General features: G+C 33.4%; 1 protein-coding gene and 1 long non-coding RNA gene across 3 annotated transcripts in view; both read right to left on the bottom strand.

Annotated features, from left to right (window-relative positions):
* The window catches only part of LOC145304577 (sestrin homolog), a 394,235-nt gene that overhangs the window by 296,130 nt on the left and 72,095 nt on the right, over positions 1-26,010 (bottom strand). The window lies entirely within an intron of this gene.
* Positions 20,922-24,263, bottom strand: LOC145303939 (uncharacterized). The gene is made up of 3 exons (XR_013873874.1): positions 24,091-24,263; positions 23,188-23,261; positions 20,922-20,979 (listed from the first exon to the last, which is right to left on the bottom strand). It is a non-coding gene; the product is annotated as an uncharacterized LOC145303939 (long non-coding RNA).

Here is a 26,010-nt window from a genome sequence, read left to right as displayed (position 1 = left end):
GAAGCTTTGACCGCTGCCTGGGGAGTAACACAACTAGGTGCGCCAAGTGCCGAGCCTAACCATAGAAGTAGAGGATCTCCAACAATTATGTCTACCCAAGATGGAGACAATGTGCCTGGACCCCTTCAGGCTAGGGGAGGAAATCCGGAGCCTGGTGCCTCCAGTCCACCAGCAGCAGTGTTCGTGGATGGGCCTGTCTCCCAGCCAACTAGAGCGGAGCCACCCTTGCAGATCCAAGACAGCCGCCGGCATAAAGGAGGGACTGTTACCTTTCCCTACCCCGCAGGTCGGACTGCCATGCACCACCCTGCCAATGTCCAGAATGAGCCTGAAGGAGGCAACGCTCCTACAGTATGGCAACCACCACCTGCCCGCGTTGACAGAGACCCTGGAAGCCGAATGAACCTGACCAGCCCCGAGGGCGAAGAAACTGCGCCTGCATCCAGTAGCCAGCCTGCCAGCAGCAAGGTGACCAACACGATGGAGGCCACCAGCCCAGTGGAGAAACCTGAAGAGGTGTATACCAGGCGGCTGTTGGTCCAAGCCCCCTCATGTGCTGTGCCACCCCTGGAGGTTGACAGGGTGGCCTCAGAGGTACACATCCCACGGCCAGAATATCCAACAGGACCAGCTACTCCAGCAGATATAGCCGATTCCGTTAGACCTGGGGAGGGCTGGAGTCCACCACCGTCCAGCAACTGGTATCCTGGCGGACCCATTCCACAAGGACAACAAACTGAAGGCCGCAACCACTGTCGGAAGTCTGGCGGTGCAGACAACCCCTCCAGCCTTCCGAGGGGAGAGTTGTGGTATGCGGCAGCTCTGGACCATGCAGAAACCAGGACATTATAGTGATGCTACGCACCTAGCTAAATCCTGTTATTCTACAATTATAAGGCCACCTGAAAATATGTCAGATAACGGTACTGGTTTCATCTCTCAGTTGTCCTGCAAATGGAGGGAGGGGGTGTTACCCCTCCCTCTCCCATCTTAAGCACCGGAACCTTCCTCTTCAACCACCAAGTTATCAGCACCACCTCAACCCTGAGGATAAAGGATCTAAACCTGCCCTCACCTGATAGAATCACCCCCACACAGACTGTTGTTGTCACAAGTAATCATCAAACCTTCCCTCTTTAGTACCCAGACCTACCACTCAACCCCTCTATGCTTATCCACCTATTGTGTTGCTCCATGGGCTATCCTGCCTGCCCCAGACAGGGATAGCCATCTACCTAACCATTGCAATTATCTATGTTTTACTGTATGATTTATCTTTAACTATCTTTATTCCTAATCCATATGTATTTATATTATGGTTAACTGTATTCTTAATCCCCCCCACCCTTTCCAGGGATGGGGACTCATGATTGCCCAAACTGACTATTGTATATGTATTATAATGCTTTTATGTTATGATCATTTATTCCTATCCATGTAGTTATTGTTTGTTGTATATAGCTTCAGTATCTTACAACCCTTCAATAAAGTGACAACTGAAATAGATGTTGATCATTATCTAGTGAAAGCTAGAGAAGCGTAGCTTCTCTATAGTAAGGTGTCCACGTCTGTTCACACTGCCGTAGTCTTTATTCGAACTCTGGTGTCTGCCATTTACCCTAGGCGGATACCACATTTCTTCGTATTTTCACATTAGTTTTTCTCCTATTTCTAGCCATTTTAAAAATACGACACATCGCCTCTTAAGAGGCGTTCCCACGAAAGGGGCTATTCCTGAAAAACGGCTTAAAATGACTGACAGACGGATATTTAAATACTTATATAGTAGCTTTGCTAGCAAACAGAGAGAGTATAGAGAAGATGAATAATTTGGAAAATAATTTGCACGATCAAAGATTTAATCATTTTCTACAAGATTTCAGTAAAGGTTTAGCTGTTAACCATAATTAATCAATCAATTGGAAAATTAAAACAACCTTGAAATGAGAAGCCCTTAATACTTTTTTAATACAATTTGCTAAAGTAGGATCTTTTTAGTCTGAATCGAAGGATCTCGGTAACCACTGAACCGATTTGGTTCTTCATTTTAGAGAAGCTTCACATAGGTCTTTGGATGGTTACAGGCTTTTTTACTTTTTAGGTTTAAGTAGTGGGCTATTTTTCTCCCCTTTCTCTCCCCTTTCAAAAAAAATGCCCCAGATGCTAGGGGCACAGCCACTATATAAAAAGTGTTTAGATGAGTAGTTTGGACCTTCATCTTTACTGAAAATTGTTTGACAATGTATCTCTCATTTTGGACTGACAAAGGCGATGTGGTAAGTTGTAGAATAGATGCTAAGTTGTCATGGCCGGAAATTAAAAATAAATTTTATCAGTCTTTGATAATTGAGTTAGATAGTATTGGTATAAATAACATATTTGGTATGACGAGTTAGATTCGAGCGTCTTCACCAACCCCAGCAGCAACACTATCAGCTTTAGAAGAATCAGTCAACGAGAACCGTTCCCACCCATTTGGATAACTCTAAAAGGAAAGTGGAGTAAGACTAAAATTTCTTAACAACCTTGGTCGGGCAACTCTATGTACACATGGAATGAAAAGGAGAAAATTAAAAATTTGACTCTATTCCTAGGGGGAGGGGGCTTTTTTAATCTCCCCCCTCCCCCTTGACTAACTCGGAAACCATAGGATATATCAAAACAGACTAAAATGCAAAAATGCTCGAAATTAAAATGAGAAAATGTTAAACTTGATTATACTGCCGAAAATATTTTTTTTTACCTGTTACATATAGAACATATATGCATCCATATATGTTCATTATTTATTTTTTTGTTTTATTTCCTAAATGTCTGTCTGTCTGATAATAAAAACACCTCTGGATATTATAATGATATAGGAAGTTATTTTGATTCATAGATTTCGTGTACTAACAACAATTTACATCAGTGGTGCTTTCCCTTAAAGTGCATCCCTCCTATTTAACCTAACCTAACCAAAAATAACCTATCAAAAGCTTTAGTGAAAATAAGATGAAACGCCCCTTAAGAGCCACGTAAGAGACCCAAAAATTCTTTCCCTCCCTCCTTTATACAGTTTTTCAACGAATGTCCATAACCCTCACCCATAATTAAATTCAAATTTTCTTTCAATTTTTGGAAAAGTACTTGAAAAAAGAGTAATTAACAGAATGAAAAACAGACCATCTATGTTTTTAATTATTGTTTTATTACCTATGCAGTTTTCCTTTTTATATTGATTTTTTTAGAGCAAAGCTTAATAAAACTATGATCGGTTGGTCACAATGTAATTTTCATTTTAAAATGGCATTTAAAAAATTTATTAATAAAATTTGAAACGACTAGTTTATACTAGTTGCTTCGCTTCTAGCCTCTGAGGGAAGGTGGAACAGGTCAAGAGAACAGTCTAAAACCAGCCCTTTATATTTTAAATGCTTTCTTAAAAAGTACAACCTAATCAGATCAACAATTCTGAGATCTTTAGCTTCAGATAAAGAAAAACCTTACTACTTTTTCTAATAGGATATACTTTTTTAGGCTTTTTTCGATAACTTTGTAATGCAGACAAAAAAGGTCTTTTTGAGATTTTTCACGTTTTTTCATGGTACATGAAAATCTGCATCGACCAACTTTTCTTAAATGGTTTGTTAATTGGCAGTTTTAAATGTTTTAATTTCATTTTTATGGATATTTTCTACTATTTCTCTTAATTTAATGCTTTGGTATTTGAAAGACTTCATTTTCATAATTAATAAAATTGTGTATCTTTCCTTCAAAGTCCCTATAAAGCAAAGAACCCTCGTTCCATCATAATGAATATTACATCCCTAACCCTGCTGGGTTTGTAACTGCAGTGCCTATAACTTTGCACCAGGGCTGTCATGTACCCATTATAACCTAACCTAACCTAACATTTGATTATACCCCATATCCATAAATTCATTTACAAAAAGAAGTATTATTGTTAAAATTATGATTTAGCAGAAATAATCAAAAAATATTAGAAATATTTTTCCTTTCACACCTTTCAATACAAAGTAACACATCTTACAGAAACTTTTCACACTGGAAAAAATTATAAAAAATATTAATATTTATATTTTGTATTATGACTGACAGACCGACGGACAAAGTAAAATACATACTGGATGCTTATTGGTTAAGGGAATCCTCACAAAAAAATCTTGAATAATATCTGGGGAAATTAGAATTTTCCCATAGCGTTACGGACTGACGGACAGACAAAGTGAATTATAGAGTAACTTCGCTACTAAAAAAAGCTATTGAGATTCATAAAAAGTTTTTTTTACAGTGTTTCCACTTGGGCTGACATCCCCATTTCCAAAAGGAAAGGAAATATTTTTCTTTTCACCAACTTTTACAAGTCCAACAATGAAACTTACAATATGGAGTGATAACACATTGTGGCTAAAGATTGACTTTAGCATTTGGCGTAAGGAAGTGTCATTATCGTTGGCGTGTACCTAGTTCCAGTACAACATGCTAATTGTTAGCATAAAGAAAATGGCAGCTCACTATTAGCTGCTTACCTTACAGGAGTATCATCCGGCTTAATAAGCAACTTATTAGCCTCATTGTCAGCCGCGTGATTTACTTAGCAACAAAGTAAGCCTTATTCGTCCTAAACCTGACTCAGCCTTATACTTTTAAGTATGGAAAGAAATTGAAAAAATTGTGCATTAAACTTATTAATTAGTTCATAAATTGCCCTAAAAAAGATTATTAAATAGTAAATCATACAAATTGACAGTCATACAGTGATCTAAAAAACAAATATACATTCAAAGAAAAGTCGAAAAAGTTTTCTTATGTTCTATATTTCTTCTTCACCTCGTTTATGGTGCAATGAGGCGAGAACTAAAACCTATTTCTTACTTATTTCTTACTTTATTCTTTTATATAATGTTAGAATAGTATAGATGTATATACAGACAACTACATCCCCTTTGCAATGACCTTCGTCTGCTTTTAAATTATTTTCTGCTACTTGGCTGTGTTAATATAAGCGACACCATTGGTTGATTTTCAATGACCCAATAGAAAGGTTGCACAAGGTTGATGCGATGGGGAGATACAGTTAGTTAAACCTTTCTCCCTCTAGTGTTTTACTCTAATAATGTTAAAGGATGACATTATTCAAAAGTAGCAAAGCAAAAACTAAATTACAAACAAGCAAAGTGAGACACAAAGCAGATGTTCAGTTGAATAGATAATTGACTGACCAAAGAAGTTTAATACTGGATGCATTTTTGATATATTTACAAAAATTATTATCAGTTTACTTTAAATAGCAATAGAGAAAATAGTATTTTCTCAATATGGTTACTTACAGACTTATATTCCATCGGAGGGACGGACAGACAATGTTTATTATAGAGTAGATTCCCTATTAAAAACAATACTAAAACAAGGGTAGCACAATCCATAAGAAGAAAGGCACAGATGCAAACAAACAAATGTCAACTAAATCAAAACAAACAGACGGACAAATCTTGTATCTTGAAGTAAAAATTTCAAGTGAATTTCATAAATATTCCTACCTTCCAGAACGATAGACAGGCAGACAGACAGGCAGGAGGACAAAATTAGAAATATGTTATATTGATCTATTGAAAATTTTTGACACTTCTAAAGAAATTATGTTCTTTACACGCCCTTAACTCTATTAAAAAGTTCGTGGAAGGTTTTAGGCTTTATATGGATAAATCCAATGTAGGGCAACTTATGGCTAGAGGCGCAGCCACAAGTATAAGTGTATGTGTGTAATTGATGTACATCACTTTAAAACAATTATTACATCATGATGTACTACGTTGAAAAAAATCAATCAACATCCCATTTAGGACTTTTATAACCCCTGCCCCCGCCCCCCCCCCGTGCAAAGTAAGAAGAAAATTATCAATTATATTTTCTTTCTTTTGATGTATTTATTTTCATAATATCTATTAAATCACGTCACTATTTACTGTTAGCTAAAGGCAGGTTTTATGCCACAAAAGAGTGGGTAATAACCTCCTAATTAAGAGAAATAAAAAATATTTTTTTCTTATGAAAACTAAAGCATAAATAAAACCATTAGTTATCAAATGAAACGGTCAAATAAATCGAAAAGGATTTTATTTACAAACCGAAAAAAATACATTGCATGATTTTACCCTCAAGAAAAAAGAATCATACTACGCTATGTAGAAAAAAACATCTCGATTGTAAACTGAATGTTATACTTTCAATTGCTACTTGTTAGTAGCGAAGCTACCTTATTGCTTGTGTATGTCCTTACGTTCATTTGACTATTGATAAAACAAAAGTATGTAGAAATACATTTAAACGCATTTTGCAGTTGCTCAAACATAATATTTTGTGAATATTCTTTTATCTTTACTGCAATAATAAGTATAAGCTTATTAGGTTGAGATTATTAAGAACAGCAAATCTTGATGCGCTAATTGTGTCAAATTTTACTTGTTTTAATTGATATGCATTGTTTAATGTCAAAATATGTAAGATTAACGGTTGTTTTAAATGGTAAATCTAAATGGAATAAACAAAGATAGTTCTCAAGATTGAAAATTGAAATAAATTTACAAATTAATCAAATCAAAATATACCTGTAAAATACCTTGAAAGAGCGCGTCCAGGTCTACCAGCCCTGGATAACTAAGGAGAACTGCCATGTCCCCTTCTCTGTTCATTCGCCTGCAATCAAACCAAAAAGTTATAGCTTTAATCTATAAAAGTCATGGCCCTTTCCGCGGACCGCACCTCAATTGGTCATGTTTCCTGTTTGATAAAGAACTTCCGACTATAAGTGAATCAAAGTCATATTTCGATTCCTTCACCCTTTTATTTAACAAACTTTGTTTTAAGGTTTAAGAAATGTTGATCTGTGTGTTTATTTTATATTTTTAAAAGCAAAGCGTTTCTATAATTAGGGTCGGTCTGTCCGTCCGTCCGGAACAGATAGCTTTTTCACTAATTGGGCATGTTAGAATTAACCTATCGATTTCAAACTTTGCATGGTGATTCCTGTAGTAGTTAGGTAAGATTTAGAAAGTGTATCAACTCTATAATCATAACAAGAATGTCCGTACGTTCATTTTAAACATGTTGATTTTTTTGATTTTTTAACAATAAATGTTTATGTGATCTAATTATTCGATTGATCTGAGTTTTGGTATGTTGATTCCTGGGACAACAAAGTGCAATATTATAAGCGAAGCAACTCTATAATCAAGTCCTAAAATGTAAATATGCCCATAAACATTATCCTGTATCAAGCAGCTTATCAACAAATGTACTTTGCTTCGACTCTTATACATTTATATTATAATATTCATGTCTGTCACTATACAAGTGTTAATATCCGTTTGTCCTACCGTTTCAGTGCTTCGCTTTTATGGACGTTGTCATCCTTGTTTTTTAAATACATTAGATTTAACCTTACTACTTTATATTAAAGAATATTGGAGGGAGAAAACTGATTAGAATAATGCGTTACCGACAAAAGGAAAGACAAAATTACAAACACGATAACTTATAGAGCAGCTTCGGCACTAAAAAGTAAAAACATATGTAACGTCTTCCTATCATGGCATACTTCCCATTTCAATTATGTGTTATTTTTTCACTTTTTGTATAACTAACAAAGTACATATACTTTGGTTTCGGGTTGAATTTATGAAAGTTAGAAAATTACTTAGAAAAAACCTAAAAATTGTAAAAACAATATCAAAAATTGTAAAAATCTGCCAACCACTTTATGTAAAATCCACGAAATTCTAAACCACCGATGTATTAAAAGTTGAGGATATTTTTCTTAAGTAAATGTACTGAGGCTACTTTGTCCTAGAAGCTACTTTGTCCGAAAGCTACTTTGTTCAAGGCTACTTTATCTGAAGCTACTTTGTCCGAGGCTACTTTGTTTAAGATCCAGGTATACTATAATGTTGTCTTTTATAGGTTATCTTTATATAAAAGTAACAGGATCTGTGTCAGTCCATGTGTGTGTACCGAAGGATTTCGATAACCAATAAACTGATATGATTCTTATTTACAGTGTAGCTTCTCATAGGTCCTGGGAAGGTTTGTAACTATTTGGAAGAGTCCCCATCCCCTGAAATATTTTTAGTTTTATAATAAATTGAAAATAATTATCATGGGGAATCATAAGATTATTTCAAAGGATATTTCTCTTAATATTTTGGTTCATCTAGACCTATCTCAAGCTTACCCGAACGAGGTTAGCGAGATCTTTTGTTACAGACAGCCATAAAAATTCACTGAAATCTTTCAATTAATTGATATTTTCAACATGCAAAGTATGAACTTTGAATGGACAATCACAGTACAAAAGTATTAAATAATTTTGGGTCTACAATTTTTGGTTATGGAAAAGGAACTCTTTTTATCAATTTATGTTAGAGTGTTTCAAAATAGTAGTTTCTTATACAAATTTCTTCCACAAAACTTAATTTGATCTAGTCTATGATGTAGGAAACTACATTTTTATTTGATAATTTTGAGTGTTCCAATAATATCTGTTAAATATCATTTTTTAGTTTCATTAAATACTATATTATTCTAAGGGATTCATATAATTTTCTATCGGTATTTTTAATAATTTTCATAGAATTTGAAACCCTCTAATGTAGGAGTGTAGATCTATTGCAATTGACATAATTTCTGTATAATAGAATAACTCTAGTATAGACGTTTTAAGAAACTTTAGCATTTTTTATACATCTTTGGTGGTTTTAAAATTAAGTCCATTAATAATAAGTCTAATATCGGAAATGAAGCAGAGAGTATCTATCTACAATTAAGTCCATCTAAAATACACTCTAGTTAATATTAAGTCTAATATCGGAAGTGAAGCAGAGAGTATCTATCCACACTTAAGTCCATCTGAAATACACTCTAGTTAATAATAAGTCTAATATCGGAAGTGCAGCAGAGAGTATCTATCCACACTTAAGTCTATCTGAAATACACTCTAGTTTCTATTAAGTCTAATATCAGAAGTGGAGCAGAGAGTATCTATCCACACTTAAGTCCATCTGAAATACACTCTAGTTAAAAATAAGTCTAATATCAGAAGTGAAGCAGAGAGTATCTATCTACACTTAAGTCCATCTGAAATACACTCTAGTTAATAATAAGTCTAATATCAGAAGTGAAGCAGAGAGTATCTATCCACAATTAAGTTCATCTGAAATACACTCTAGTTAATATCAAGTCTAATATCGGAAGTGAAGCAGAGAGTATCTATCCACACTTAAGTCCATCTGAAATACACTTCAGTTAATATTTAGTCTAATATCAGAAGTGAATAAGAGAGTATCTATCTACACTTAAGTCCATCTGAAATACACTCTTGTTAATATTAAGTCTAATATCGGAAGTGAAGCAGAGAGTATCTATCCACACTTAAGTCCATCTGAAATACACTCCAGTTAATATTTAGTCTAATATCAGAAGTGAATAAGAGAGTATCTATCTACACTTAAGTCCATCTGATATACACTCTAGTTAATAATAAGTCTAATATCGGAAGTGAAACAGAGAGTATCTATCCACACTTAAGTCCATATGAAATACACTCTAGTTAGTAATAAGTTTAATATCGGAATTGAAGCAGAGAGTATCTATCTACACTTAACCCTTACAGATCGGGGGGGGGGGGGCTCAAAGAGCCCCCCCTCTAGTTTTTTCAATCTCATTTTTTTTGTAGGTAAGATGGAGAGCTGTAACTTCATGACTTTTTAAGTTTAGTAATTATACGTCGGCAAGAGTTGATTTTATTAGGATATCTGGTCTGTGTCGGTCGTGGTGTCCGGTCAAAGTCCGTTGTTTGCAAAAAAAATTTGAAAAAATTCTAAAAAAATCTTAATTTCTACATTATGACTTTTGTGTATAAGATAAAAACCTAAAATTTTTTTGGTGAATACTTAATTATCAATGACTTTCTGAGAAAAGTGGTGTTATGACCGTTTGACCGCTCCCTGACCGACTTTATGACCGATTTTTGTACGGCTTTTACTACAGACATATATCATGAATATCGTGGCTTCTATTACAGCTAGAGACCTATAATTTTTTTTTGGTAAATCCTTGAGCAATAATAGCCAGATAAAAATATTAATTTGCGCCGCCAACCGCCGTTTTATCGCCGTAACCGCCGAAAATGGCGGTTTCCGTTATTTGCCGTTTTTCGGCGATGATCTGAAAAAGTAATTTTTTTGTTATGAAAAATAAAAGTTCGTCCTAAATTTGGTCATCCTAGCTGCAAAATTGGCCGCTCTACAGCTGTTTTAAAATTAACGGCTGGCCGCTATAAAGCGGCTAAGGAGCGGTCTGACTGCTATGACTAGAAAAAGTAATTTTCTCTAAAAATACACATGAACAGCCAGAAAAAAAATTTACGTCTTTATCTGTACCAGGAGCCGAGATAGAGGGGGGGGGCTCTTTGAGCCCCCCCCCCCCCCCCCCGATCTATTAAGGTGGGAATTGGGGCCCAATCTGTAAGGGTTAAGTCCATCGGAAATACACTCTAGTTAATAATAAGTCTAATATCGGAAGTGAAACAGAGAGTATCTATCCACACTTTAGTCCATCTGAAATTATCTGTATGCAAGCCAAGGTGTCTTTACAATGAAGCAATTAAATCCAAAAGAATAGCAATTTGGCACCACAGAGTTAATAAATGGGAGTTTATTGAAGATAGACAGCTGAAACTTTATTTTGTCCGTTTGTCTGTCGACTATGCTTCAAAGGAAATTTATTTTTTTAAGGTTTCATGATTTCGTAGATTTATTTTAGAAATTCTCACTCTTTCTTTTCTTTGTTATGACAACTGAACATGTGCTCTATAACCCACTTTGTCCGTTTGTTTAAGATTATATTCATTCTTTTTAGATTTATGTTGTTTTGCAGAACCACTAAAATACTATAGCTAACATCTCAATAAAATGTAAGTCATAGCACCAACAAGAATGACAATATTCAAGACAGCAAATATACAATTTAAAAGGAAAAAAGTTAGGGTTGGGTTAATTTTCATGGGGCATTTTTTCGGCGTTATTCTCTGGGTTAGATAACTGTATCTCCCCAACACAACCGTTTTGTGCAACCTTTATATTGGGTCATTGAAAATCAATCAATTGTGTCGTCTATATTAACAAAGCCAAGTAGCAGAAAATAATTTAAAAGCAGACGAAAGAGGTCTTTGAAAAAGGAAGGGGGTAGTTGTCTGTATATACATCTATACTATAGATCTGTTATTAAAATCATTTGAAGGCAGATAAACAAACATCATCTTGTTACTTTGACACAATGATCGTGTCAAAGTAGATTAAATCGGGTTTGGGTTCAAGACGGTTTTGATCTTCTGTGGTGGACATCCAAATGTTTTTTTGAGGGGGGGGGGCGGGGAGTTGTCAAGGATGTCCACATTTATACATTCCTTCCATGGACAACCTTCTAACCGGTTCCTAACCTAACTTCATCCAAAATAAAAAACAATCACGCAAAAATACAACCCACTACCTTGGCATATATGAAGAATAGATATGCATCCAAACGCAGTATGATTATTCCTATTGAGAAAAGGCAGGGATATGGTAACTAAAGAAAAACTATCTGTAAAACAATTATAAAGGCTTATCCTATTATATGAAGTATATTTTACACTATTTTTCTGTCCATTCCTTCTTCTGTGAGTGGGGAGCTCCTAGATGCTAGGGGCGCAGCCGCTAGTAACAACTATATTGAATTACATTAGTATTCTCATGGATGATTTTTTTCTTCAGATACAATATCCCTATATATTGGAAGAGGATTGAAAAAATAATGTGTAAAATTTTGTAAGAAAGAAACAATACTTTTACAAAAAGTTGTTTCTTACATGAAGCAAATACTGTTTTTTAACTTTTTTTCCAAAAACTATATTTGAGGGGAGGGGGTTGTCGCCCCCCTTCCCCCTCCACTGTCTCCACTTCAAGTGCACCTCGAGGCCTCTAGGTGGTGAAACGCTAATTAATTGACATATGATATAATAACATCCTTAAAAGTTTATAAAGCAAAAAATGGCTAAAAATACGAATAAATTTTGATGCTTTGTAAAAACACCCATATACCAAAATTTGTGTCAATTTTTGAGCGGAATCTATGTGTTGATACCAACGTTGATTGCTTTAAATTTGCATTGGCCAACTACAGAACAGCATATCTTTCACATGAAGTGCCTGGTCCATATCGTATTATTATTTAAATAAATTGGAAATAAGGGGGTGGTTTAGTTTTTTTCCCTAAGCCAAAACCCTGTGGGGCCTTTACCTACAAATCACACCGTGAGCATTTCTAGCCCGCCAAACCTTTCTATTTTTTTTATATAAGGGGGTCTGTCAGTGCTCATAAACAAACTTTGTGTGAAAGCACGCCCAAAAATTGGCAACTTTACGTTGTAAAGCTAAGATATGATTGTAATTTGCAGGAATATTTGAATAAAAACTATATTTATACGTGTGAAAATCTGGCTTTGGTAGTTATATAATTCAAATTAAATAAATTCAATTGTTCTAGGAGAATGGTGATTCCAAGGAAAATAAGGTAAAATTTATAAGAAATAAATTATAAGATATCACAAATTTATTTCTTCAATATTAAAAATGAATCTACTCCTTCTTTATTAAATCTTCGTTTGTCCAAATGTCTGATTGATAAAATTCTTTTTTCATTTCCCCAACCAAAAAATAGGAAACATATCGATCAAATTTAAAGATGGTTTTAACCATTTTCTTAGAACTGTTATGAGTTTAAAATCACCGATATCTATCCAGCCCCAGACAGGGAAATATATTTTTAAAAAATATGTATATCATATTATAATTTAAATGGTTTGATCTTATAATAGTAAATTTATATTCGCAGAAAGCTATTTAAAATACAATGCAAGAAATGACATTTGCTACCTCTTGTATACTTTACTTTTTTCAGCCGTAGCCAATAAGTTAATTGTTTTAAATAAAAAAGGGGTAAAATTACAAAAGAGGCAGGATAAGATATAAGGCAATTCTCATTGATGGAGAAATAAGATATTCTCCCAGGAAAAGTATCACAAAATAGGTAATCTGCTTATTAATTTTTTTTTTGTAATTTTATCCTATTCTTTGATATCCCACCCCAAGAAAAACAGTTTTTGTTCTGCTAATATATTTGTAATATATGATAAAAAGTTTAAACAGTTTTCACAGTCTATAATCATAACACATTTGCCGCTGTTTTTGAAAGCAAAGATTTCTCTAATTAGATTATGTTCGTCCATAAACATGTATAGATCTTACGTAATAATCATATCAATAGTAAACTTAGCATGGTGATTCCTGTAACAATAGATTTTAACATGCATTGAATACACGTTCCTTTTCTTATTTTGAAATAAATTGAAAATAATGGGGACGGTAGTTTTTTTATTGATTTTTGTTAGGTTAGGTTTTTTGGGTACTAGGGTGGTAGCTCAAAAGGCATATCCCATTCACCCTTCTTTCGTGTATTTTAAAAAAAGAGGGGTTTTTAGCGCTTGATAAGCACTTTTAAGTAAAGCATATTTTAGTGTAAAGCTGCGCGATTTTAAATGTTTGACCCCTTGTTGATAAAATGGTATTTGTTTTTATTTCGATACGTTTTTAACCTTTGACATATTACAAGTTTACTTTATCATTTACAATACATGTATGGATAGGTCAATAGCTGAACATATATTCTTTCTAATATAATTTGGCATGTTCGAGATATTTATCCTTATACTAAAGTAACAGGATGTTTGTGTGTCTGTGTGTTTGTTTGTACCAAAAGATCTCGCTAACCGCTGAATCGATCGGGTTCTCCTTAACAGGATAGCTTCGCATAGGTCCCGGGAAAGTTTATAACTATTTTGGGGGAGGATACCACCACCCTCCAAAGAGAAATAATAATAAATCGAAATTTTTATTTTAAGTATAGAGACTCCTACGTAACATTGCGAGGTATCGTATAAAGAGACTCTTACGCAACATATCGTAGAAACTTGAACGCAACAAAAAACCAAACATTTAAATTGCCACTACCCTGCCAGAAACGTCGTATGCATATCGTAGGATTTGCTTACGACGTTTCTGGCAGGGTAGAGGCTTCTAGGGGCGTAGTGATAGGTCAATAGTATAATAAATTTTCTTTCAATTTTGATTTGACATATTATTGCTTTACTTTATCATACCCAGGAATAAATTAATAGGTTTTTGCGTAGAGACTTGAACGCAACATTGACAAATTAATTTTCAAATTAGATATTTGAAATAAAAAAACCATTAAAAGTGCCACTAGTGGCCACTAGGGGCGTATCCGCTAGAATATATTTATTGTAAATCCAATTGGAAAACATCCAATAAAATTAATGCTAATCTTTATGACTACAGACATTAGAGTAAAACACTAGAGGAAGAAATGGTTAAATAACTATATCTCCCCATCGCATCAACCTTGTGAAACCTTTCTATTGGGTCATTTAAAATCAACCAATCGTGTCGCTTATATTAACACAGCCAAGTAGCAGAAAATAATTTAGAAGCAGACAAAAAAGGTCATTGAAAAGAAAGGGAGATAGTTATCTGTATATACATCTTTACTGTAAATATTGATTTGTAGAGAAGATTCGTTCTCCAAAGTTGCGTGTGTGTACTTTATTAAATTGGATTCTTTACATTACACACACCCTAGCCCAAAAAAACGCAGACAAGTCGAAAATATAAAGTCAAGGATGACACCATTTTTGTATGAGTAGGGCGTAGCTGAAAATAAATAAAAAATTGTTATCTACATATCTTATTTTATATATCATGTCTTTAGATATCTCATAAACCTCTGAACCGATTATAGAAAACTTTTACAGTAAAGCTCTTTGTTGGTCACGGGATGGTTTGTAGCTATTTGTATATACACAGTCAACCTCCCAAGATAAATCACTCCTAGAAAAAACACCCCCCCCCCTTTCTTCCTTAAAACTAAAAATTTAAGTTTAAGGTCAACTTTAATCCACCATCCCCCCCCCCCTTCTTCTTCTAACAAAAGCCTATGAAGGCATAGCAACTAGTCAAATAATTTTAATAATGATTAGAGGCTGCGCTCCTAGCATCTCTGGTTAATAAGGGGTAAAAATAGATAGCATGATTCTACCCCTAGGCCTAAATCTAAAAATAAAATAGCCATAAACCATCATGGGAAGCTTCTCTAAAAATTATAACTCATTCAATTTAGCAGTTAAGCTTTAAGCTAAAAAAACATACTACTTTATATAAGTAGGATAGTCATAGCTTGCTTTATTAAAATGCATTAAGGTACAAAATCATCTGTAGAGCAGCTATAATTATGCTCCAAAAAATGGAATGAAGAATTTTTGTAGACAGAACGGTATTTCGAGAATACTTAAATTTCAGTGCATACATGATATATGCAGATTAACTTAAATTTGGCGTCTTGAAAAATTGCAGATTTTTTATGTTAAAAATGTTTTTGTCAGACGATACTTTTAGCAGTTTTTGTATAGGGTTCCGCCTATTTATGACAAAGGCATTTCCTCTTAATCTTGATGATGATGATCTAATCGCGCTTTAAGTCAATCTCCTTCCTTCTAAAGAAAATCTATTCTCAAACCTTATAGCTAGTATTTAGGAGCTGTTTTTGAAGATGAAGGAAAGGGCAAAAAATATCCTAAAACCATCTCGAGTCCTATATGAAACTTTCCTAAGATTTAGAGCTCATTTAGTTCAGTAGCTATCAAAATCATAAGCGACACACCCAAAAGTTGCCCATTTTAAATAAGGAAAGTAATAATAATATTTTTTTTAAAGAGACAACTACTTTTAAATTAGTCAAAAAAGTTAAAACAGTTTACCAAGTCTGTAAGAAATTTGAATAATTCTTTAGTTGAATTAGTTGAAAGCGGGATTTGGAGCTTTATTAGCAGGTAAGGTAAGGTATGTTATAGAGGGACGGACGTCCAAGCTTATTTTTTTTGGGGGGGGGGGGATTAAAAATTTAAAAAATTGGGAGTTAACCCCGCCCCTTGGACGTTCCTGAGATTTTAGAAAATTTTGAAATCAATGAAAAATATAATGTCTAGATTGTGAGCGCCTTATTCGAGTTAAGCGAGTGTAATAATTTGTAAGGCATCTAAAAAATCCATACAATTATGATGCTTGGGTTGGGATGAGATTTCAAAATGAATTAACAAAAAATTATTCGTTTTACTACGCCCCTAAAAGCCTTTAGTGGCACTTTAAATGGTTTTTTTTTTATAATACTATACCTATCTATGTTGCTTTCAAGTTTTACGATGCTAAGCTACGTCGCGTAGGAGTCTCTATACGAAAAAAAATTATTTCTCTTGGGAGGGTAGTGGCACCCTCTCCCAAAATAGTTATAAACCTTCCCGAGACCTATGAGAAACAACCCTGTTAAGGAGAACCCAATCAGTTCAGTGGTTAGCAAGATCCTTTGGTACAGACAAACAGGCACACATCCTGTTACTTTATTATAAGGATTGTGTGTCTGTTAGTCACACAAACATTGTTTAAATATAGTTTTGGGGCGTCTTACAGTATCTACGTAGTTTCTCGATGACACACGCATCAATGTTAAAAGTCTAGTGGCGTGCGGAAGATATGTCAACCCTCCCCCTTAAAGGGGCTGTCAATCTTATTCACCCCTTAAGAAATACACCCAACTGGCAAAACCCTGTGCACGCCACTATGTAAAAGATTAGAGTTTTTCAGTTTTCCCTTTTTATAAGTGAACCTTTTCTATAATTAGGGTAGCTCCGTCTGTCCGGAACGGATAGCTTTTTTCGTTAATTTAGGCTTGTTAGTATTGTCCTATCGATTTCAAACTTTGCATAGTGATTCCTTTAGTAGTTAGGTTTATTTTAAATATGTTGATTTTTTTACTTTTTTAACAACAAATTTTTATGTGATCTAATTATCCAATTGATCTGATTTTTGGTATATTGATTCCTGGGACAACAAAGTACAATGTTATGAGCGAAGCATAATTATAATCAAGTCCTAAAAATGTAAGTATGTCCATAAACATTATCCTGTATCAAGCAGCTTTTCAACTAATTTACTTACAATTTTGCTTCGACTCTTATACATTTATATTCTGATTATTCAGTTATGACACTATGCAAGTGTTAATGTTCGTTTGTACTACCGTTTCAGTGCTTCGCTTTTATGAATGTTGTAATCCTTGTTTTCTTCAAAAAACATTCAAATAACTATCACATCTTTATTGTATTGAAAAATAGAACACTTTATTTTTGTTGCCCTATATATGGGACTAATTTTACTATGTTAACTCTTCACATATAATCAAGGATTTATTTCAGAAAAATAGATCAAAATATAAATTTTATTATTATATATCTTTTTTGTTGCTACAATATTAATTTAATAAATAATCTTTGCATTTTAGTATTTAATCGTTTAAAGAGTAATTTACAGTAAAATGAATAAATATTATGCAATAAAAAAAATATTAAATACATATTTCTGTTTTAAAAAGTTGCTGCGCTTTCTTAGTCGTACCTACTGTTTTATTTCAGCATGTAAAGTTTGAAATCGATAGGACAATTCTAACCTGTTTTAATTAACGAAAAGAGCTCACTGTAACGGACGGTCGTACGTACACACAGACCCTAATTATAGAAAAGCTTCGCTTTTAAAAAGCTCGTTTGTTAATCAAGATTGCAATGTATCTTATCAAAAGCAAAGCTTTTTTGTGTTTTGTTAAGTCCGTCCGTCAATGAAACATCCATCTGACAGGAATTAAATTGCATTCTATTAGAAGTGGACAATTGAATCTCTTTGATCCTCTAGATTATCACATGATATTGTGGGAGTATCTCGCCCCAAAGAGTGACGTGTCCAAGAATATTGTCCCCTAGTTGCTTCTAAATAGGTAGGAGGTGAATCTACTTCATCATAATTAGGAGGACGGTCATCTGACCTCATCAACCATCTTCCTAAACTTGATTCTGTTGTCATTGATGCTTCAGGTCTAGTTGTTGATTCTGATTAGAAAGTGGAAAAGATTGAATGCTAAATCATTGAATATCTCAATCAAATCTTTTTCATCTTAACTTTAAGATCATCAATAGATTGGTATATGTTTTAAAGTATATTAAAGGGATTGTAATTGGTGAATTTCTTAAGTATTAAATTGAAAAACCAATTTTTTTTTGCAAAATATCTTACAAACTCAAACAAAATAACATTATATAGTATGCCATAGCTTAGCAACCCTTTTACAGCCCTTGATTTAGAAATCATGGTAATTTCCAGATATTTATCTTATTTCTTCAATATTCATTTCTCTATTAACAAATCTAATTCCTGTTGTTACAATATCTAAGTATTTTTATAGAATTGCAGTTTGCCAGCAATTACACACAAAATTAAGAAATTGCGCAATTTTCAATCATTTTCTCCCTTGAATTGATGAAGTAGCACTCATTGGCTCTCCTTCTCTAGTGCCTGATGATATCCTTGAAGATGATCTTGATAGATTTGAATTGTTTTCTGTAAATGGCGGCAGTCTGACCCTCAGTTCAGATAGATATAAGGGGATTTCTACATCTAATGATTCTGGACCTGCATTAGGCATCAATGATATATGATTAAACCGCATTGGATATCTTTCACTGTTGTCTTGATTCGGTGGCAAGCAAACCCTCAATTCAGTTGGATACATAGTGTTTTCCCTTTCAGTCAATTGTGGATCTAAATCTAGAGTTGAAGTTTGACTTGGATCACTAGAAAATTCTCTGGTTCTTCTTGTAGAGGGAAATGCCTCTACATCGGGATAAGTTGATAAGGTTGATGAAGGAGGCTGATTGAAGAACCTAGTGTATTACAAGCGAAATAGAATGAAAGCATGATGTGTGTCAGCAATTTTATAATCTTAATCTATAATACAAAGTAGCTGGATGTCTGTCCGTCCGTCCGTCTGTCTGTCCGTCCGTCTGAAGCTTAAGATCTCGGTAACCACTGAACCAATTGGATTCTACTCTTCAGGGTATATACCTATTGGTCCTGTGGTGGTTTTAAGCTATTTTCTTGGGGGGTGGGACACTCCTAACCCCCCCAAAAATAAAAATTTTAGAATTATTTGGCTGCAAAGAGTGCCCAGGCTTATAATATTATTTTTTTGTTTCCAGATAATAATCTGTCAGATTTTGTAACCTCTATGCAACTAATTTACTGGAATAAAAGAAAACACTGAAAACATCTGTCATTAGAGTAAAACACTAGAGGGAGAAAGGGTTAAATAACTGTTTCTCCCCATCGCAACGGCCTTGTGCAACCTTTCTGTTGGGTCATTCAAAATCAACCAATGGTGTCGCTTATATTAACACAGCCAAGTAGCAGAAAATAATTTATAAGCAGACGAAAGAGGTCTTTGAAAAAGAAAGGGAGGTAGTTGTTTGTATATGAATCTATACTATCGATGTGTTCATCAGTCTAAGATGGTAAATCATGATTTAGAAATGAAAAGTTTCAGTAAAATAGAAGTCCAAAATAGAAAGGAAAATAAGATGACTTTTCTTCAATTTGTTAAGTCTAAGATAGTAAACTATTTCACTGTCCCTGTTTGCAGAAGTTAGACTTGGTGGATGGTCCAGTGATTCTGTAAATGTGTTTACTCTGTAAATTAGTCGATACAAATTTTCCATTGTTGTACTTTGGTTGAAATTTTGGGATCTGTAAGGACTTGTTGGTTCTTCTCTTGGACTTAAAGTAATTTAATTGATTTTCCTTTATAAAAAAACTAGCGGCTTCGCCCCTAGCCTCTAGGGGCTTTGCCCCAAGAGGTCAACCTAATTTTTGTATTTTAGATTTAAAAAGAAAAAGTAAAAAAAAATTTTTTTTGGGGGGGGTATTTTTCATTTTTTGGGGGGGTTGGGGGTGTCCCACCCCCCGAGAAAATAGCTTAAAACCATCACAGGACCAGTAGGTATATTCCCTGAAGAGTAGAGCCCAATCGGTTCAGTGGTTACTGAGATCTTAAGCTTCAGACGGACAGACAGACGGACAGACGGACAGACAGACAGACAGACAGACAGACATCGTTCTACTTTGTATTATAGATGTAAAAATTATAGTTTTGGGTAATATTTATGAAAATACTACAATAAAAACTCTAAGTTTAAAATTGAAAACAGCAACAAGAACCCCCAAGCAAATAGTCTAATAACTTTGGATGAAATTACAAGAAATAGGTCAAAGCCTTATTTGTCCAGTGGTTAGCAAGATCTTAGCTTTCTCTTGACAAACAGACTGCTAGTCATTGCTAAACTTTTTTTATGAAGAATGGTATATTCGTCTTTAAAGAACATAAAAAGTAGTAATAAAATAATGTTCCTTTCATAACATATAAAAATATTAAGTGCTTACTGCTGAAACTTGGAGCTTAAGCTAACCATAGTTGCTATAGAAGAGAGAACTATGGATTGACTCCATTACAGCTTGGTTCCAAACACAAAGAAATTTTAAACCCTGTATAAAACAATATGATTAATGCAATCAATCAAATTTCCTAGCTTCTGATGCTTGAGAATCCTCACTCTTTCCAGGAAAGCACTGTGTTAAGCAATGTGAATTTTAAAAAGGGGTAGTTTTATAAGCGTGCATAGGAGGTCTATATAACTCCCTGGCAAAATTAAGGTTAGTGCCCAACCTCTTACACCCCCCTGAATTAGGATTTACAACCCCCCTTATAAACAACTAAGAAAGGTTTCAATTTAAAAATCCACAATCCCCTTATATTTACAAAAATTAAAGTGCCATTATTTTAGGCAGATGAGAACATTTTAAATAATAATCACATTCCTGTTTACAGCTACTCAACCATTGACAAGGGAAAAATAGAAGAAGTCCAATTACAACACTAAAAAATTAAATACAGTGTGTTTTTTTTATGAGAACTTTTTTGAAAGCAATTTTACCCCATTTATAGTTATCAGAATTTAATGATTAATGGCTTATTTTCTTTGTTTTTTAATGCAATTAATAGAACAATAAAAAAAATATTTCAGTTTTTATTTAAAAAGTACAGTAAAATCTAAAATTCAAAACTTAGGTGTCAAAAAATGGTTTTAGCGCATTTTTCTTACGCTCAAATATTCAACTTTTTGCACGAATAGCTGCTAAACACTTCAAAATTGAGGTATAGAGCTAAAAATGTATACAGATACTATTAGGGACATGTACTAGAATATATCTAGTTTGAAGTTCATATCTCAACCAGGGAGGGAGTACTGGCCCTCCAAAGTCGACTACAGAAAATCCAATTTTTTTCTTGCAAAGGGTAGAAGATTTAAGCATAAGGAAAATGCGCTAAAACCATTTTTAGATGTTGACACCTAAGTTTTGATTTTTAGATTTTACTGTACTTTTTAAATTAAAACTGAAATATTTTTTTGGTGTTTTATTGATTGCATTTAAAAAGTTCTCATAAAAACAAGGATGACAACATCCATAAGTAGCGAAGCACAAAAAATATGTATAAGAATTTAAAGATTAGTTGTCAAAAGCATGTATATTAGGAAAAAAAACGAAACCTCTTCAACATTTGTTTTCAATTGTTTAATATTTATATTTTAGTACTTTGACTAACAGACTGACGGTCAAAGCAAATTACATACTAGATGCTTAAAACAACGGGAATAGTTATTTCTCATATCGTATTATAAACGGCTTTCCGCGGATATAGAATGTACAATTATAAGATTAAAATTAGTTTTTTTAGCCCCGAGGTGCCGGAGGCACCGGCTAAAAAAACTGGTTTTAATCTTATGATTGTACATTTCTATATTCGTAGAAAACTGGATATAATACGATGCTAGACATAGGTTTTTCGTATGGATGAGAACCGGTTCCTATCCACCGGATTCGAATGAATACGAGAAATTTAATTTTAATATTTTTAACTACAAAAATTTTAAAACTCGGACCATAAACACCAAAGTTATGGAGAAAAATGTGAAAAATACAAAAATAGCCTAAAACCTGCTAAAAAGTGGTCCTATCGCCATTGATGTTTTATAGTTAATTGTGCTCCTTTCTAATAAAAAATGTTGTGAAAAAATTTCAGCCTTTTATCATTTATAGGAGCCGAGAAAATCACGTTTCCCCCAAACTAAGACAGACGGACATACGGACAGACGGACATTTCAAATTATAGAGTAGCTTCGCTACTAAAAACACATTGTATAAACCTCTTTTGCCTTGTAATAAACACTACCGTGAATGAACATGAACCTTGCCGATTATTTTAAAATTTTCATAGTGGTATATAGTACAAAATGTCTACCCTACATGAGATCTACCTTACAAAAGGTCTACCTGAAACTAATGAAAATTTAAACTTTAAAAAGAAAAACGCTTTTAGTAATAGTTTATCAAAAACTGACTAGAAACTTTTTTATAAATGTCCTTCATAAAAAAACAAGGATGACAACATCCATAAGTAGCGAAGCTCAAAAGTATGAATGGATATCTGGAAAAAATTGACAATTATAGAGCAGTGTCATACAATAATCATTAAATCATTAAAAATATGTAGAATATAACCATATTTAATTTCTGATAATTTTAGTTGTCAATCCTGAATTGGAATAGAGAAAATCATGAAAACCTAAAAATCTAGGAATCGATCAAGCATCCCAATTAAAAAACTAATCTTGATAAAACTTGTTAAAAATATATTGAATGTAAAATCAATTAATCCCTAAAAATTTCTGTCTTCTGTCTTGAAAAGGAGTCGAGAAAATTACAAAAACATAAAAATCTAGGAATCGATCTAGCACCCCAATTAACAGACATTTGGACAAAATAATGTATAGAATTGAATCTATGAGCATATGTCATAGGAATCTTCACTAAAATTTCAGATGTCTATCTTTAATAGAAGCCGAGAAAATCACGTTTCACCTATAGCGTTAAGGACTCACTGACTGACTGATTGACGGACGGACAAACAAAGTGAATTATAAAGTAGCTTCGCTACTAAAAACATTCTCATAATTGGCAAACAGCGTTAGATCAAAAGGATTTAACCTAGTTATAGAGTAGCTGATCTACAAAAAAAACTTACAAAATTATAATTATTACTGGATAAAACCATTCAGAGAAATGCAGATCCTCCCAATCTACCATAGTCAGAAGTTTCTACCACATAAATTTTAAAAAGAGAAGCTTTCTTCTGGTTTTGGTAAAGCTTTATAAACAAACTAGCGGCCACGCCCCTAGAGGCCTCTAGTGGCACTTTAAATGTTTTTTTTTATATTTAAATATGTCTATGTTGCGTTTGACGTTTATGTTTCGTTGAACTGTCTTTGTTAATTTTTTTTTGATTTTTTTGCGATTTCTTTTAGGAGGGTGGTGGTACCCTCCCCCAAAATAGTTATAAACCTTCCCGGGACCTATGAGAATCTACCCTGTTAAGGAGAACCCGATCGGTTTAGCGGTTAGCGAAATCCTTCGTTACAAACACACAGACAAAAAGACATCCTGTTACTGTAGTAAAAGGATTAATCATACAAAGTATCAATTAATTAAGGAGAAAATGATATGAACAAGGATGACAACATCCATGAAAGCGAAGCTCTGAAACTTTATGACAGACGAACATTAACTCTTGTAGAGTGTCAGAACTGAATAAGCAAAATTTAAGTGTATAAATTGTTCGTGAATTTGTTGCATAACTGTTAAATACAGGAAACTGTTTAAAGGACATACATACTTATAGGAATTGATTATAGAGATGCTTTGCAGTACTTTGTTGTTTTCTAAATCATAACTTAACCGTTGTAGTAATCACCAAGCACAGTTTGAAAACGATAAGACAATTCTAACATGTATAAATTAACGAAAAGAGCTAACCATTCCCTACCTGTCCGTGACTGGCCGACCCTAATTATAGAAAAACTTCGCTTTAAAAAGAATAGAAAAAAATAAAAAGGTGTAAAACCAAATTTTTAAAAGCTTTCCTTCCTACGTTTCAAAGCATATGATGAAATTTATATTTATCACTGTATCAGCACTATTTTAAAGAGTATTTATCTTAAACCATTTAGTTGAAGGGGAAATGGTTTTTCTCCACTATAAATAACCCATTCTAATTCTTACTGTTTGTTGTTTAAAATTTGCACTGCTCAATTGGTTGCTTGGGGTGCCAGGCAAATACTAGATAATCAGCTGTAATAAAAACTACCGGTTTAAAAAATGCGTAATTTACCAAATAAAAGAAACCATAAAAAAAATATCGAAGCTGCTCTATAATTCTTTAGGTCATTTTAGAATATTTATCTGAAAATTTCACTGTTTAAAAAATGCGTAATTCACCAGTATAAGTAGGTACTAAACCATAAAAAAAACATCAAAGCAGCTCTAGAATTTTAGGTCTATTTTGGGGGATTTATGAAAATTACACTGTTTAAAAAATGCGTAATTTACCAAATAAAAGAAACTAACCCATAAATAACTTGGAAGCTGCTCTACAATATTTTAGGTCTTTTTGGGAGTATTTACTTAAAAATTACACTGCTTTAATAATTCATAATTTACCAGTATTAAAAGGTACTAAACCATAAAAAAAACATCAAAGCAGCTCTAGAATTTTAGGTCTATTTTGGAGGATTTGTGAAAGTTACACTGTTTAAAAATGCGTATTTTACCAATTAAAAGAAACAAAACCATGAAAGAAAAAAAAACGAAGCTGTTCTAGAATTCTTTAAGGTTTATTTTGGAGTATTTGTGTGGAAAGTACGCTGTTTTAATAATGCGTAATTTACCAATTAAAAGAAACTAAACCATGAAAAAAAGAAACTGTTCTAGAATTCTTTAGGTCTATTTTAGAATATTTTTTTTCAAAATAACTCTGTTTAAAAAATGCGTATTTTACCAATTAAAAGAAAGAAAATCATTAAAAACCAATGAAAACATCGAAGCTCCTTCATAGTTCCTTGGTTCTATTTTGCAAAATTAAACAGATAGGATGAAGAATAAACTTTCAAGATTTAAGTTGTCGACAATATTGATTAAAGATAGTGGCCACAACTGACAAAGAGTCGACATGATTATGTCTATATTATGTCCATAAACAGTCGACTTTTCATCCAGGGATCAAAAAGGATAAGACAATAGCCGTTAAATTGATGCACATTACCAATGCTGATACACAAAATTACCCTTTCTTATATTACAATTAATGGTTGAAACGTTTAGACACTAAACTTAATGAACCATCCAATCAAAATTTAATAATTTCCCCAAAGCTGTTAAGCATAAAAGAGCGCTTTTATAAAACTTTGAGGACTGGTTTAATAAATATCCCAATGTCCTGATTTTCATAAAATTATGTATTGACTTTATTTCATTAAATAATTGTGGTCATGGTTGACATACTATCGATATGCGCTAATTTTTAATGAAGATCATTTACATTATTTATATCGTCAACACATATATGGCATACAAAAATTTTGTAGTTAATATGGAAGAGACAGAGTATAGTGGCACGCCAAACGATAAAAAAAACCAATGAGAGGCCAGTAAAAAATTTACCATTGCGGTGAAATAAAGTGTATACTGGCCTCTCATTGGCCAACTTCATTGTATGACATATGTTGTATACCCTAAAATTGCATATCGGTAGAATGCTAACAGTTTTAACATGGTATATTTTCGAAATAAAGATATACCAATGACAAGTACACGACCATATGACATATGAATATTGACATAATGGCAGCCCAAACGTCCAACAGGGTGCAAGTGTTTTGATGGTATAGTGTGTAAATATATTATTCTGTTAGTTCACGATGTTAAAATTGTAGATCATTTGAATATATTACCCTTTGACAACCTTAGATACATGCCGACATCAATAGCTCAAGTCACAATTTCATGAAAATAA

Source organism: Acartia tonsa, chromosome 13 (genome assembly GCF_053477335.1).
Source record: "Acartia tonsa isolate MP-2025a chromosome 13, ASM5347733v1, whole genome shotgun sequence".
Taxonomy (NCBI): domain Eukaryota; kingdom Metazoa; phylum Arthropoda; class Copepoda; order Calanoida; family Acartiidae; genus Acartia; species Acartia tonsa.
This window is presented reverse-complemented; position numbering and strand designations above follow the sequence as displayed.